This window comes from Cupressus sempervirens, chromosome 2 (assembly GCF_028749045.1).
Source record: "Cupressus sempervirens isolate cs-2001-9-10 chromosome 2, ASM2874904v1, whole genome shotgun sequence".
NCBI classification, from domain to species: Eukaryota; Viridiplantae; Streptophyta; class Pinopsida; order Cupressales; family Cupressaceae; genus Cupressus; species Cupressus sempervirens.
The window spans coordinates 591759427-591777400 of NC_143119.1; positions in this window are offsets into that span (position 1 = coordinate 591759427).

Consider the following 17974-nt stretch of genomic DNA (forward strand, 5'->3'; position numbering starts at 1 on the left):
CATCTTATTAAGAGGTATCTATCAGCAATTAATTATCATATTCCTTTAGTAATCTGTTTTGAACTTATAGAAATGTCTTGCAAATAGGAAAGATAACCAGCTTTTTGAATTCACGAGAGTTGAAGGATAAGAAATCCTTCATGTATTTTATCAAGTATGCCACTTTGCAATGGGCAGACCAGAAATCCTACCACACTTGTGGGTCAGCAAGTGAAATGTGTCAAAACTCCTTTTAGTGCTCCTAGGCTTGGTTGAGGAGGACAACAAGCCCCCAAGGTGGACTGAGGGATGGAATGGACTAGAAATCCTTCCATACTCTCCATTACATAATTATGACATTATGTGGCTAAGGTGTAGACTTCCTAAACCAAGGTTTATGTTTAGTAAAACAAATATGTATGTCAAAGTTACTTGCCAGCCAAGCCCCAGATGGCAATTTGAAAGAGAGGATAAGAAAGGAAGAAAGAAAACAAGTCATTAATTGTCTTGCACCAAAAATAATGCCTTGGGAACAATATATGATATAGTGTGTATTGATATGATATTAGTGTGTATTGATTTAGATATGAATGATGCTTACATGCATTTAGAAGATATCATAGATTCTTGATACTAATGTTTTTAATGTCAACATTTCGCAGGCCCTGAACCAGGAATATCCCATAAAGGGCATTACATATGGTAATTATAATATATTGATAAAGATAATAAGAGTATTATATTAAGTTGGGCTTCCTAATTCAGGACTAAATTTAGGTACATCCCAAAAAGGGGCATTACAACCAAACCTAAATCAACAACATTAAGTTAAAGCAAATAATGAAGAAGGATTATTCAAAATATTAGGCCAAATTCATAATATTTTTCAATTTTGAATGCTTCATTTTTTCAAACAAAAGGTTATAAACATTGCACCAAACCATCATTCTTGTCTATATCTGGGTAAATAATCCTCAAAATAGCAAGTGAAAAAAATAAATTTTCTAAAACTTAAAGAGCAACATTAAGAAGTAGAATGATTTGTCTACTTTTGCATTTTTAATATTAGAAACTATGAGGAGTTGTTGGATAACTGCCCAAACACATACCCACTTTAAGACAATTGCCTTTCTCATTCATTTCAATCACTAAACTTACATCTATCAATTATTAGATATTTTCGCTCAACTTATTGTCACTGGGCTAGCACTGTGTAGTGTGTTCCAAATGAACTCAACGTAAAACCATAACTTTAGAATTAGATTCTTTAACCCTAACTTTATCAAAAGACTATTATGCCTCACAATAAACGACGCTTAAAATTAACTATATATTTTTTACTTCTTGACAATCTACTCAGCTAAAAACCCCATAATAATTTGATGTTAAGTCACCAAATACTAGGTTAGATGTCTATAACAATATCTAGTCCATTAAATATGTACATGACATAGAAAATTTTAGGCTATTGATTGTTTCACTTACTTTAACCGACTATAGTATAGCATATGAAGCTATACAAAAAAGTCCAATTCAATCTTTCTTTTAAACATAGTATTTCCATAAATATATCCATGGGGTATTATATCCTAAATACAAACATATAGGAAAAATCGATGTTACACGGGTGTGTGTACATCCCAAGTGCGAGTCATCGCACACCACACTCTACCATGCATTTTTCAACAAACCCAGATGAGATGTGGGTGCGCCTAAGGTGCACGTGAGGTGCATTCAGCAGCAACATTAAAAAGTTTTTTAAAAAAAAAGAAGTTTTTTTACATTATTTTCTATTGTTGTTTTTTAACATGGAAACCCTAATTAGGTGTGGGTCCATGAAGTCTCTTTCAAAGTTTAATAAGGCCAATACACCTTATTTTCATTTCACATTTGCATTTCATTATTTTAGAGCAGCAAGGAGCTAAGTGAGAAAAAGAGATTGAAGGAGTTTGGGAGAGCTTAGTGAGTGATTTTGCAAGTGATTGCAAGATCAAGAGGAGTAGAGGAGTGAGAAGATTTGATTTTGCAACTGATTCATCAAACTTAAGGTAAGTTTTTTTTATTTTACTATTTTCTTGTTTTACAAATTTAGATTCTAGAATTTATTTTACTTTCAGCTTTGCATTTAATTTTTCAATGTTTCATTCTTAATTATTGAATCTTGTTGATACTAGATAGATCTATGTTATTGTTTTTTTTTAATTTTACAATTAATATTGTTCTATGATTTTTATTTTTGTTATTAAAAAAAGCTGAAACATATTTAATTTACAATTTAAAAAATTTCTAAAGTTTTAAGTAGGCTGAAATTGGTTTATTTTAATATTTTTAAAATAATTAATTAGGCTGAAATGTATCATGGTTCATAATTGTTTTCATTTTTGTGAAATGTAATTTCTACTTTCTAAGTGGCATCCATTCAAAGTGTAGAAGACATGAAAATTAATGAGGGAAGTGCATCTGAATTTGAGCCCAAGGGAAGTGACATGGGGCTCATGTAAATGCCCAATCTGATTTAGAGCCTCCTTATGTTGCACTAGTGGTTCCTTCTATTGATTGCCCTTCAGAGATTTTGGTAGAGTTTTCTAGGGGTCTTTTTGATCCAAAGTCCCCTCTAAAACAATTTGCTATCAGAATTACACTCCCTACAGCTACAGGTGGTGGCACACAAAAATGGAAGTGTAATATATGTAGCGCAGAGTGGCACGGTAGCATTACAAGAGTTAATGGCACCTTCTTTTTCAGACTAGGTATGGTGTGAGCTCATGCCTATTCTTGGCAGATTCTAAGAATGTGAAATACAAAATTGACGTAAACAAACTACAAAGCATTCCTGATGATACTTTTGTCCCATTGCCTAAATCTTTGGCTGCTAGGAAACAGGTACAAAATATACAATAGTTACAAGGGCAACAAGATACATCTACATGTATCTTGCATCAAAGAATAGAGATTGTGTCACTTACACCATCCATTCCTTCATCTATCCATAGTTTAGTAAGGGATAGTAGTAGGGGGAAATGGAAAGCAAGTGCAAGTGCTAGTGGTAGTGACCCCATTGCTCAGTTATTTAACATGCACACAAGGCATCAGTTAGATGATGTCGTCAACAATTTCTTCTTTGCCAATGGCATCCCAATGCATGTGGATTGATTTCCTTATTTTATGAGGATGATTTCCATGGTTGTGAAAGAGGGAGGGCCACCATATTTGCCACCGAATGACCACAGTGTTGGATAGGGTCTATGATGAGGTTGGGGTCTTGATGGAGCAAATGAAGGCATGTTGGATTGAGTCATGTTGGAGCATTATCATGGATGGGTGGAAAAACATTAGTCATCGTCAACTCATCAACATTATGGTCACATGCACCAAGGGCCCATACTTTTTAAGGGTAGTTGATTGTTCAGTGCATCGTAAAAATGTTGATTTTTAGTTTCGTGTGCTTAGGGATGTCATTGAGGAGGTTGGGCCACAAAATGTGGTCCAAGTTGTGGCACATGCAACACATGTGTGCAAAGCTAAGGGAGGCTTGTTGAGGCAACCTATAGGCATATTTGGTATACCCCATGATGTGTGCATGCCATGAACAATGCACTCAAAGACATGGGAAAAATTGACTAGATTAGATAGGTGGTTAATGATGGGAGAGGGGTGCAAATGTTTATCTACAATCACCATACATCACATGCACTTTTCAAGGGCTTTAAAAAGAAGCAGTTCCTAAAAACCAGTTGAGACCAAATATGCCTCCTATTACATTCTCTTGGAGAGAATGATATAGTTACAAGAGCCATTGTAACTCATGATTATGACACAAGAATGGAGTTGATGGCCTAAGTCCATAACAGTGTAGAGAAGAGGGTGAATGAGATGGTAAAGAGCGATCAATTTTGGAGTGAAGCAAAATACATTGTCTCCATCATTACTCCAATGTTCCAGGTGATTAGATATGGAGATGTGGATACACCTAACCTTGGAGAGGTTTATGAGTGAATTGATTCCATGCTTGGGTAGATGAGGGTTGTTGTGTGTGAGAGGGACCCCACTCTAACATTCGATCTAGAACAAATTAGCCTATCATTCAACATAGGTGGGAGAAGTTGAATGCTCCTTTGCACATGGTTGCCTATGCATTGAACCCAAAGTGGTACTTGCCTAGGCCTGGTAGAGTCACACCACTTCAGGATGATGAGGTGAAGGCTAGGTTATTTCGGTGCATTGCAAAGATGTATGATATTGACACTGCTAGTGAGATTTGCTTTGAGTAGTCAAAATTTGTTAGTATTACAGGTAATCCTTAATTCTTGATTCAATATTCTAAGTTTTTTATAATTCTAATTTATAAGTTCTTTATAATTATAAGTTATAAGTTCTTTATTAATTACAAGCTTAGCTACCAGATCCATGCCCTAGAGGCTAGATCTAGATTTAGATCCAATTTGGATCTGGATTCGTGTCTAGATTCATGATGATTCGGGCAAGATCTTTGTTTTACACAGTGGATTCACGGCTTGCAAAACTAGATGAATCCATAATGTAAAACAAGGATTCTTCCCAAATCCAACACGAATCCTCAAGGATTGACAACTAAGCCAAGGTTTTAAGTGGGTCTAACTTATTTAATATATTTTTTGCTTTCTAACTCTAAGACAACCCCTTTATTCAACATCCAAATACAATTCACCTCAAATTTTCTCTCTATTTTGCTGTGTGTGTGTGTGTGTGTGTGTGTGTGTGTGTGTGTGTGTGTGTGTGTGTGTGTTTGTATTCATGAATCCTAATTGGGAAAAGAAAATCACAAATTCACAAATTCAACTCATGTGCCTAAATCAGATATATATCCCAAGTCAATAACTAAGATTATAAGTTATAAGTTATTACTTACTTTAATATTATGTTGTAACTTGTAGGATACTCAAATATTGCAAAGGTGGATCCCAAAACTATGGCATAGAAGAATCCCATTTTGTGGTGAAAATGTCATGGATCACAGAATTCAAAGATCACTCCACTAGCCATATGATTATTTTCTTAGGTTTGTAGTTTCACCCCTTTATAATCTTAACTTTAAGATTTTTAATTTACTGATTTATGATTCATTGATTTTTCATTTATGATTCATCATTTCTCACAATTGAATGAACATTTTTTTGTAAGTTTCGACTCTGTTATCTTAGGTTTCTAGCTCCTCACCTATAGAGAGGAACTAGTATACCTATAGCTTCATCCACTTTTTTAAGAGGAACAAACCTCTAAGAGAGTGGAGAAGTTTGTTGTTGTACATGGTTTATTGCAGATCAAAGATCGCAAGATGTGCAAGTGCAAGGAAAGCCCAACAACATGATGAGATGTAGAGTCAGAGGATCTGGCTTAGATTGATGAGGATTACGATGCACCAAAAGTTGATGTGGGGCTAGTTAGTGTTCCTTTGGAGGATCTTACCCATGAGGAGTCTAGTAGTTCTAGTCATGAGAAATTTAGTTTATGGGATGATTATAGTGCTCTTGCCTTTGCATTCTCATTATTGACATTTTATTGTTTGCACTCACTTTGATATGACCATGATACATTATTTCATTTCACTATTTCATGCTACTCTGCTCATTGTAATCATGAGCATCTTTATGATAAATCATGACTTGCCTCTAAGAGAATGGAGAAGTTTGTTGTTATACATGGTTTCTGCAAAGATCACAAGACACACAAGTACAAGGAGAGCCCAACAACACAATGGGATGTAGAGCCAGAGGATTTGGCTCAAATTGATGAGGATGACAATGTAGTAGAAGTTGATCTACGACTAGTTGGTGTTCCTTTGGAGGATCTTACCCATGAGGAGTCTAGTAGTTCTACTGATGAGGACTTTGGTTTAGGGGATGATTAGAGAGCTTCAACCCTTACATTCTCATTATTGACATTTTGTAGTTTGTACTCAATTTGACATGGCCATGATACATTATTTCGTTTCAATGTTTCATGCTACTTTGCTCATTGTAATCATGAGCATCTTTATGATATATCAAATTTGAACAATGAATTTTAAATCTTTCATCTTTGTCATTTGATAGTCAATGGTTGACTTACATGGTACTATGTATGATTTACATTTCTCATTTATCATTATGTTTAATGTTATTAATGTTACAACTTACTATGAGTATGTTGCTAGGTTCAATGGTCATTGGTTATAAAATTTCAAGTTTGAAGTTTGAAGTTTTGTTTCGTGAATCATGTTTCAATTTTCTATATTCAACTATATTTGGTATGTTATATTGAAGTATCATTTCATAATTAGCATTTCAAGACATATATGTATACCAGGCAACCTAATTCCCCATAAAATTACTAGCATACATATAAATATTATTATAATTTACAAGAGAAGCTTGGTAGAAATAGAAATACAAAAATAGGGGCATAAGCAATAAAGTAGCAATTAGACAATTTGAATTTGTGTTCTTAACAAGAGAAATTGCCATTCAAACACAAATATAAGGGAAAACATATAAAATTTGCTAATTTGCACACATGCTGCATACTGAAGCAAAAGAAATTAAAAAGATAGTAGTATTTTTAATTTGAAACAATTATCTTTATAAACCTAAAGCCGAAAAACCCTGATTACATAAAAAAACTAAAGCACCCACTAATCTACTCTAAGGCCTTTATTTCTCCAAACATTCCACAAACTAATTTACTTCTAAGATCTGCAAATAGCCATTTAAGTTGAGGTGCTTATAAACAAACACTGCCTACAGGTAATTGATTCAAAGAACACCTACTTCTTGCAAAAATTACTATGACATATACAAATTGCCATTTTAAAATGAGGTATTAAAGCAAAACACTGGCTACATAAATCAATTCGATGAAATTCCAATTAATAGTTCTTCAAAAGTCCATCCGAGAAGCTGCTTGACATCAGAAAAAAACTTCCCAACACAAGAATTTCATGGTAATAAATGTGAACTAAATTAAAAAACTATAAACAAATATAAAGAGGTTTGAAACAAGATGAGCTCGACTGTTAGAAACAATTGGGTCTTTCCTAAATGTTTTCTAAGATTGGATCAAAGGAAGTATAATAAGTGCTAATTTTTTATTAAAAAAACATCTAACAGGTTGGTAGAAACATACACCAACTTACGAGGTTGGGTGCATGCAGATATACTTCAAGAATTTGATCAAATAGATGCACGAAATAACACCAACTACACAGAAGGTTAACCTAATATAGTTCGATAGAAAACACGTTATTAAAGGAAAATTAATTACATTATTGAATAAATTGGTCTTAGACAATGTCATAAGGGAAAAAATAAAAGAAACAACTTTTTATGATTATGGAAGTGCCCAACAAACAGAAGGGCGCATTTGAGTAAAGTCGGCATCCCATTTTAAGTTGTAGAAAATATTTTTTGTAAAGTCACTTTGGGCGATGTCCAATATCTGAAAGCCCATAGAAAGAAAAGTGAAATTGTGGACAATATGGGAATGCACGATAATCATTTATGCATCTCCATTAACAATTCAAGGTTTCTCAAATTTAACAAACTTAAACAAGTAACCCTAAACCCCAATAAATTTGATATTCAGGCCACCGATTATATACAAATTAATGAATGGAAAACAACAAAGTTGAAAGAATAATGAAGTATACAAACATAGAATGGATGGAGTGGAACTAAGCCTCTGGCCCTCTTTGTTGTTCGACAAGGTGGAGTAGCAACCCTTCCTCATCAAATTGGTGTCAAAGCAAGTGAAAGATTTGGGATAAGTGCATGTTTGACTTGGAAGGAGAGTTAGTAGGTGAGAGCACCATCGTGACAAATGCAGAGTTAGCAAGGTATTTCATAGAACAAAAAGAGAGAAATAGGCTTCTAGAAGAATCCTTAGAGGTCATGAAAGAGAAACTTGAAAAGGTTGTAGAGACAATAAATAAAGTTAAAGAGAAGATAGAAGGGAATTAAGATAAGGAAAAAAACATAGATGAAGAAGATATACAACTTGAACCAAATCCAAAATATACAACCTAAACTAGGTCCAAAATATAAGAGGATGAAAGTGTAAAGGTTGTTAGGTATTTGGGAGGTTTGAGATGGGGGATTCAAGAAGAGATCAGTCTATGGACCCCACCACTATTCACAAGTGTTTTCAATTGGTACTTAAGGTGGAAGAGAAGAACAAGAAGAGGCAAGAATCTAGTTTAAGGGGTAGGCACATAGGCAAAGCTGCCAGAGGTTCTCATAGGGGTGGATATGAAGGAAGAAGAAATGACTCTAAGAACCAAGGAGACTCAAAGCTAGATGAGCAAGGTAGAGATGGCAATAGTCGGGTTGGTTACAATAGAGGAAGAGGCCCTAATAGTGGAGGAAAAGGAAGATTCAATGATTTTGGTAGGAGTTCACATTTGGCCACTATGAAGTGCTACAAGTGTGGCAACCTAGGACACCCAACTTATAGATGTCCTGATAAGGTATCTTCCTCATCCCATGGAAAGAAGAAGCTGACCTATGCTCAAGGAGAGGATGATTATGTGACTGATTTAGAGGTGAAACTTGCTTTATAGAAGGGAGAAAACCTGATGTTCAAAAGAATTTTGATCGGATGACCAAATAAAGAGGAACCTAAACAAAGAAGGTCATTATTTAGGATCAAATGAAAGATCCTTGGCAAAGTTTTCAAAGTGATAATAGACTCAGGGTCTACTAACAACATCATCTCAAAGGAAGTAGTGGAGAAACTAAAACTTGTTAAGAAACCTCATACTCATCCCTATAGAGTGGGCTGGTTTAATAAGGGACAAAATGTGCTAGTGAATGAGCAAGCTTGGGTTGAGTTTTCTATTGGGGAGTATAATGACAAAATACTTTGTGATGTATTACCCATGGATGCATGTCATCTTTTGTTGGGAAAACCATGGAAATTTGACATAGATGGTGTACATCAAGGGAGGAAGAATGCCTATACCTTTAAGAAGAGTGGAGTGACTTACAAAATACAGTCCTCAGTGGAAGAGGAATCTAATGAAACAACAACAGTACACAACTTATTGATGAGTCAAAAAAAGTTCTTGAATGATATCAAACATGATGGAGGGGTAGGATTTCCATTGTGTTAAAACCCAAGGAAGAAGAAGTCGCTAAATAGTCTACCATTCCTAGTGAAATGAAACAATTATTTGAGGGATTTCAAGATATCATCTATGAAGGGACACCTGCTACCTTACCTCCTCAAAGAGCAATAAGTCATCAAATTGAGTTTGTATTGGGGCATCCTTGCCCAACAAAGCTACCTAAAAGATGAGTCTTGATCACCACAAGGAGATAGAAAGACAAGTACAAGAATTGATGGATCAAGGACTCATTAGGAAAAGCATCAGCCCATGTGCAATTCCAGTGGTATTAACACCAAAAAATGGAGGTAAGTGGAGAATGTGTATTTATTCTAGAGCCATAAATTGAATCACTATTAGATATAGGTTTCTTATTCCTAGAATAGAAGATTTGATGGATTATCTAGGTGGGGCTAAATACTACTCCAAGATAGACTTTAAAAGTAGTTATCATCAAATTAGGATGAAGGAAGGAGATGAGTGGAAAACTACAATTAAAGCCACAGATGGTCTTTATGAGTGGCTTGTTATGACTTTTGGTCTTACAAATGCACCAAGCACATTTATGAGATTAATGAATAAAATCTTGAAGGACTATATAGGAGAGTTTGTAGTAGTTTACTTAGATGCCATCCTCATCTTTACTAAAACAAAGGAGGAACACATGAAGCATCTAGAGTTGGTATTGAAAAAGCTACAAGAGGAGAAACTCACCATTAATCTTGAAAAGAGTGGGTTTATGAAACAAAATTTGGTGTACTTAGGCTTTGTGTTTCATAAGGGGATTTAAAGATGGATCCAAGTAAGGTGGAGGCTATTATAAATTGGCCAACTCCCAAAATAGGGACAAAAGATAGAAGCTTCCATGGATTGGCTCAATTCTATAGGAAGCTTGTAAGGAGATCTAACAAAATTTGTGCACCTATGTTGAATACCATCAAGGGAGGACTAAGAACCAAGTTTGTGTGGACCAAAGCAACAGATCAAGGGTTTGAGAGATTGAAGAAAGAAGTTGCTACACAACCCATTCTAGTTTTGCCAAGTTTTGATCATTTGTCCATTGTAGAGTGTGATGCAAGTTAAATTATTGTAGGAGCAATCCTAAGTCAAGAGGGAAAACCTGTGGCATGTTCAATGAAAGGTTGAATGAGGTTAAGTTAAGATATTCTTCCTATGATCTAGAGTTGGATGCATTAGTCCAAGCACTTAGGAATTGGAGGCATTATCTATTGCCTAAAGAGTTTGTGGTCTACACTAACAATAAAGCTTTGAGCTTCATCAAAACATAAGAGAAACTTATTTTGAGGCACATTAAGTGGATGAAGCTCCTCCATGCATAGTCATTCACCATTAAGCACAAAAAGGGGCAAGCTAACAAGGTGGAAGATGCATTGAGCAGGAGACTCCTAATAGTCCAAGAAATTTAGTTGAAGAGAATTGGCATAGAGGGATTCAAGGACCTTTATGAGGGAGATGAAGATTTTTTAGAAGCTTACAAGGTATGCTCATCATTTAATAATCATTTTCATATTGAGTTTGCTAATTATACCTTGCAAAATGATTTTCTACTTAGAGATAATTAGTTATGTGTTCCAAGGGGTTCAATGAGGGAAAACCTTATTCAAGAAAAGAACAATGGAATTTTGAATGGGTATTTTGGTTTGAATAAAACCTTAGAAATTGTGAGGGGGCACTATTATTGCCTAAGAATGCAAAGGGATATTAGAAGATATGTTAAACAATGTATCATTTGTTAGAAGGCTAAGTTAAATTCTTTAAATGTTGGTTCATACCAACCTTTACCAATACTCAACAGACCTTGGGAATGCATAGGCATGTACTTCATAGTTGGTTTATCAAGGACAAGAACTGGTTGGGATAGTATGTTTGTAGTAGTGGACAAATTTAGTAAGATGAGTCACTTTATACCATGCAAGACAACTCGTGATGCCAGCTACATAGCACACCTTTTCTTCATGGAAGTGGTTAGGATTCATGGACTACCTATCAACATTGCATCAAATAGGGATGTCGAGTTCATGGGGCACTTTTGGAAAACACTATGGAAGAGTTTAGGCACCAACTTGGCTGATAGTTAAGCTTATCATCTACAAACTGATGGTCAAATAGAGGTCATCAACAACGTGTTGGGAAACTTACTAGGATGCTTAACCAAATAATATGGCCAGTCAAGGGATCAAATCATGCCACAGGCTAAGTTTGCCTATAATGACAGTGCAAATAGAATCACTGGGAAAAGTCTATTTCAAATTGTGTATGGTTTACATCCAAGTGGAGTTTGTCAGCTTAGAGAGTTGAGGAATCATGAAAAGTTAGTGGACATTCTGAAGATTTCGTGCAGTCCATGATTAGGTTAAGAAGATTCTTTTAGAGGCTAATCAAAAATTGAAGAGAAAGGTAGATGAGGGGAGAAGAGATATTCAGTTCCAAGTAGGAGATTGGGTGCTAGTACCCCTAAAAAAGTCCAGATTAAAAAAGGGAGTTCCAAGTAAACTTTAGATGAAAGGGCTAGGACGATGTAAGGTTTTGGAAAAGTATGGTCAAATTTGTATAAGATAGATTTGCCTAAGGAGTTAGCCCATTCACCCATCTTCAATGTGAGAGATCTAGTTCCATACAAAGGCCCTGAATTGACAGAGAATGCAAAGAACTAAGAGAGTTTTAAGGAGATCAAGAATATCAGCATAACTACTCCAATTAAGCCATAGGCTAAAAGGATACTTGATTCTAGGGTAAAGAAGAAGACTAGGAACAAAGTCTACATGGAGCACCTTGTGAAGTGGAAACATCTTCTTACTGCAGAAGCTACTTGGGTAGCTGAGACTGATTTCAAAAAAATAGGTATTGACATGGATGTGTTACTTGAAGATCCTCCTTAAGTTTCTTGTTGCAGGGGGGAAATGGTGCAGGAGCACCTAGGGATCATAGTGCAAGGTCCTAGAAGTTTTGGCTTGTAGGTACTTTTAGCCAACCACCAAGGAATCAGGGATAAATATGAAGCCCCAAGGGTGTTAGTAGAGTCATGTAAATAGATAGGAAACTATGAGAAAGTGTGAAGTTAGGTAGTGTCCTTAGAATGTTTAAGTTACTTGCAATTGCTTGAATGGGTCAAGGGTTGACCAAGCTTTGCCAAAAACTCTCGAGCTAGGAAATCATATTAGAAGTTGTTTTTGGCATTACTAGAATCATTTAAGATGTCTTGAGGTCTATACATGGTCAAAGTGCAAAGTTGTAAAAAGTTGCTCAAGCAACTTTGCATTTTGCAAAAGTTGCACTTGACAACATTGACAACAATATGCCAAAACCAAGCAACTTGCAATTTTTTGGTTATGGGTCCATATAGAAATTTGTCACATCTAAAAAAGGGGTATAATTACACATCCAAGAGAAGGGTTGGTGTCCGTATTGTGTGGATTCAACTTTGAAATAATAGCAAACTTAAGTATTTTCTTGTCACAATCAACTTGCATGCTCAAGATCCAGATGTGAATGGATTGATTGGGCTTATTACTTTGAATTTATAATTAGAGGATTTAATTTAGTTTCTAGTAGTTTGATTTGGATTCTTGAAGTCTTGTTTAAGTAAGTGTTAGAAAATCAACTTGTAATTGTACAATTTATTGCCCTCTTTGGAGTAGCATAGAGAAATATGGCTCTCTCTTGAATTCCAATAGTCAAATCTTTATGGCCCTTTAAAATCAAGTAGAGAAATGTATATACTATATTCATTTCCATTTTGGAGTGTTTAGGAGATGGTTTTCTATTTTAAAATCAAAGCCCTAGGTGAGTAGGAGGCTATCTGACTAGGTGAAGTTTAGCAAGATAGAGGTTAAGGACATAGCATATGGATTGAAAAGACCAATACAATTGTTTGGATGGGAAGAGTGATGAATTAAGGTACACCACATTGAGGGAAAAGTCTTGGGGAAGCCACCTTGGAAGGGTTTTAGATGAGCCTAGTGAATTGTTGGTTGGAATCCTTAAAACCCTTAAAATTAGGGATAAATTGGAAAGCGGTTGTACAGACAACTTGGTGACCTAAAACTAGGTGAATCTTAGAGTAATATGAAAAGGGTATGATGATTTGGAGTTTGTTTGAAAAGTCCTTTGGAAAATTTTGGAACTAGAAACCAAAAGGTCAACTAGGAGGCCTAATTTCTACCAACCCTAGTAGCCCTTCTAAACAAGGAAATCTTGAGATCATATGCAAAATAATGAATCAAATACCTTCAAGCACCTGAAAGATCATGAAATGTATTAGAATGGAAGCTATACTAGTCATGGAAGCCAGGTGAATGTCTTGGTTCATCCTATGGTGGGATTCAAGACAAGGAATAAAGTTGAACCTTGGAGTTTATGAAGCATTTCAAATTGATGGGAGTGGATTGGTGGAATAGGGGAATAGAGGAAGTATTCCCTTAGTGTTAGGGTGAAAATAAAACCCTAAGAAGGCTAGAGAAGAGCTTTGAGTGCCTTGGTGGATAGGCCAAGGTGGAGTAGTAATCCTTCCTCATCAAATTGGTATTAGAGCAAGTGAAAGATTTGGGATAAGTGCATGTCTGACTTGGAAGGAGAGTCAATAGGTGAGAGCATCATGGTGAAAAATGAATTGTTAGCAAGGAATTTTATAGAACAAAGGCAGAGACATAGGCTTTTAGAAGAATCCTTAAAGGTCATGAAAGAGAAACTTGAAAAGGTTGCAGAGACAACAAAGCAAGTTAAAGAGAAGCTAGAAGGGAATGAAGATAAGGGCAAAACCATAGTAGAAGAAGATATACAACTTGAACCAGATTCCCCTATGCAAGAGGAACCTTTCCTCAAAGCCCTCAATAAAAGGAGTGGAAGGAAAAATGGATTCAGAGTTGGTAATGGAATGGATAGAGGGCATGGAGATTCAGTTTGACTATGAAGGAGTCACAGAGGCTCAAAAGTTGAAGGTTGCAAAGGCAAGATTGAGGGGACCAACCCTAACTTGGTGGAAGTTTCTCCAAGAAGAGAGGGAGAAAGAAGGCAAGAACCAATAACTAATTGGAAGTCCATGGTGACCAAAATTATGGATAACTATTTACTTGAGGATTATGAAATACAATTTCATAAGAAAAGACAAAGTCTAAAACAAAAGGACATGAATGTTGCCTCTTATATAGAGGAGTTTCGAAAGCTATGTTTAAGGTCCAAAATACAAGAGGAAGAAAGTGTGAAGGTTGCTAGGTATTTGGGAGGTTTGAGATGGGGGATTGAAGAAGATATCAGTCTATGGACCCCCACCACTATTCATAAGTGTTTTCAATTGACACTTAAGGTGGAAGAGAAGAACAAGAAGAGGCAAGAATTCAACTCAAGGGGCACAGGCAGAGGCATAGATGCCAGAGGTACCCATAAGGGTGGATATAAAGGAAGAAGCAATGACTCTAATAACCAAGGAGACTCAAAGCTACATGAGCAAGGTACTGATGGCAATAATAAGGGTGGTTAAGAAAGAGGAACACCCCCTAATAGTTGGGGAACAAGAAGATTCAGTGGTTTTGGTAGGAGTTCACATTTTGCTACTATGGAGTGCTACAATTGTGGCAACCTAGGACACCCAGCTTATAGATGTCCTGATAAGGAATCTTCCTCATCCCATGGAGATAAGTAGATGACCAATGCTCAAGGAGAGGAGGATGATGTCATTGATTCAGAGGTGAGACTTGCTTTAGAGAAGGGAGAAAACCTTATGTTCAAAAGAGTTTTGATTAGAGAACCGAATAAATAGGAACCTAAACAAAGAAGGTCATTATTTAGGATCAAATGCAAGACCCTTGGCAAAGTTTGAAAAGTGATAATAGATTCAGGGTCTATTGACAACATCATCTCAGAGGAAGCAATTGAAAAACTAAAACTTGTTAAGAAACCTCATACTCATCCCTATAGAGTGACTTGGTTGAATAAGGGACCAAATGTGTTAGTGAATGAGCAAGCTTGGATTGAGTTTTCTAGATGGGAAGAGTGATGAATGAAGGTGCACCACACCAAGGGAAAAGTCTTTGAGAAGCCATTTTGGAAGGGTTTTAAATGACCCTAGTGAATTGCTGATTGGAATCTTAAAACCCTTAAAAATGGTGATAAATTGGAAAGGGGTTGTATGGACACCTTGGTGACCTAAAACTAGGTGAATATTGGAGTACTCTAAAAAGGGTCTCCTAATCTAGAATTTTTTTGACAAGTCCTTTGGAAAGTTTTGGAACTAGAAACCAAAAGGTCAAATGGAAAGTTAGCAATTGGTAGCAATTAGGCCTCCTAGTTGACCTTTTGGTTTCTAGTTCAAAAAATTTCCAAAGGAATTTTCAAAAAAACTCCAGATCTTGATATTCTTTTCATATCACTCCAAGATTCACCTAGTTTCAATTCACCAAGGTGTCTGTACAACACCTTTCCAATTTATCCCTATTTTTAAGGGTTTTAAGGATTCCAACCAACAATTCACTAGGGTCATCTAAAAACCTTCCAAGATGGCTTCCCCAAGACTTTTCCCTTGGTGTGGTGCAACTTCTTTCATCACTCTTCCCATCCAAACATCTAGATTGGCCTTTTCAATCCATTTGCTATGCCCTTAACCTCTGTCTTGCTGAACTTCACCTAGTCGGGTAGCCTTCTACTCGCGGCTTTGCTTTTAAAATAGAAAACCATCTCCTAAACACTCCAAAATGGAAATGTATATAGTATATACACTTTTCTTCTTGAATTTAAAGGGCCATAGAGATTTGACCATTGGAATTCAAGAGAGAGCCATTTTTCTTTGTGCTACTCCAAATAGGGCAGTGAACTGTACAATTACAAGTTGATTTTCTAAAATCTACTTGAACAAGACTTCAAGAACCCAAATCAAACTACTGGAAACTAAATTCAATTCTCTAATTATAAATGTAAATCAATAAGCCCAATCAATCCACTCGCATCTGGGTCTTGAGCGTGCAAGTTGACTGTGATAGGAAAATACTTCAAGTTTGCTATTACTTCAAAGTTGAATCCGCACAATCTGAACACCAACCCTTCTCTTGGGTTTGTAATGGTGTTTTATACCCCCTTTTCACATGTGGTAACTTATTGTATGGACCCATAACCAAAAAATTGCAAGTTTCTTGGTTTTGGCAAATTGTTGTCAATGTTGTCAAGTGCAACTTTTGCAAAATACAAAGTTGCTTTAGCAACTTTTTACAACTTTGCTTTTTGACCATGTATAGACCTCAAAACATCTTAAATGAGTCTAGAAAGGTCAAAAACAAACTTCTAACATGATTTCCAAACTCAAGAGTTTTTGGTCAAAGCTTGGTCAACCCTTGACCCATTCAAGCAATTACAAGCAACTTAAACATTCTAAGGACACTACCTAACTTCCTACTTTCTCACACTCACCTGCCTATTTACATGACTCTGATAACACCCTTGGGGCTTCATATTTAGCCCTTATTCCCTACAAGCCAAAACTTCTACGACCTTGCACTATGATCCCTAGGTGCTCCTACACCAGGAGCCTACCCTTATAAGTAAGAGAGACGATGTCTCACATGAGGTGGTTGAAACTACTATTTTACAATTGCCAAATTTGTTGGTTGAAAAATATTCTTCCAACTAGAGTGAATGATAAATGGAATAAATCTAGTACAACACCTAATCAAAAAATCTTTATTAATCCTTTGCCTTCCTATTCCACAAATATTGTTGAGCCTAATGATGATAATCATATAGCTTATCCAATAAAGGTAAAAAAATTGTGACTATGATATAACAAGAGAAACCTAAGCCTAAATGTGAACTTAGTATCACATTTATCTCAAGTGATGTTTTGAATCTACTCGGTGGACCATTATACATTATTGCTAGAATCAATAACAAACACATATGCTGGTGATTATTAATCCAATGGTATAGTACATTTGTGATAATAGAGGAATATATTTGTACAAATAAATTATATCTAGATGGTTACAATAAATTTAACCTCTTGATTAAAGTGCACGATGATTTCACTTGCCCCACCATTGGTTCCATCGCCCTTCATGTTTATCTTATGTTTAAACAATTAGATGTTCCTTCAACTATCATCCCTATCTCATACCAATTTGTGTGAGGTTGGGTCATTCTTGGCTCATATCCATGAAGAAAGTCCATTCCATAGTTTAGAAGCCCAAACAAAATCCCACCCTAACAAATTCTAAATGATGTTTATTGATAACAAATTCTAAGCAAATGTCATCACTGGTGAGAACAAGGGGGAAGTGCAGGTCAAAAATAGGATAAAGGCCTGGAAAAATTTCAATGTGAGGACTGCTACTATGGGGATTTTTAGGGAAGCTATGAACCCTTAGATCTTGGTGGACAACCTGGAGCAGCCTAGGCTCAATGAGTTCATAGACCCAACTATCCTGGCCATCTCGGACAACGCAAGGGAGACTGGAATGAACCTTCTGAATAATGCCCGCAGTAGTATGATTGACAACTTCAGATCAATCAAATGGCTCTTCCATGAGCTGGAGGAAGTTAGAGAAAGGGTTTCCCAGATGGAAAGTATTAAGAATAAGATAGGTAATGACAGCCAGGAGGACCAGGAAAACAGAGAAAGCTTAAATGAAAGGAGATTAAGAAATCTTAAAAACTACAACCACAATCTGGCAAGTCAGATGATTTCTCTCCTGAGTTCAATGAATGACAACATCCAATCCCTTGCTGGTAAACTTAAGGACAGGGGCTTGCTGGTGGAGGAGGGAGGACAAAATAGGGATAAGGCCAGGCCGGATGATGACAAGGCCACAATCAGTACTCTCACCAGTATGGAGCAGGACATGGAGAAGGTCCAGGATCAAATGGCAAAGGAGC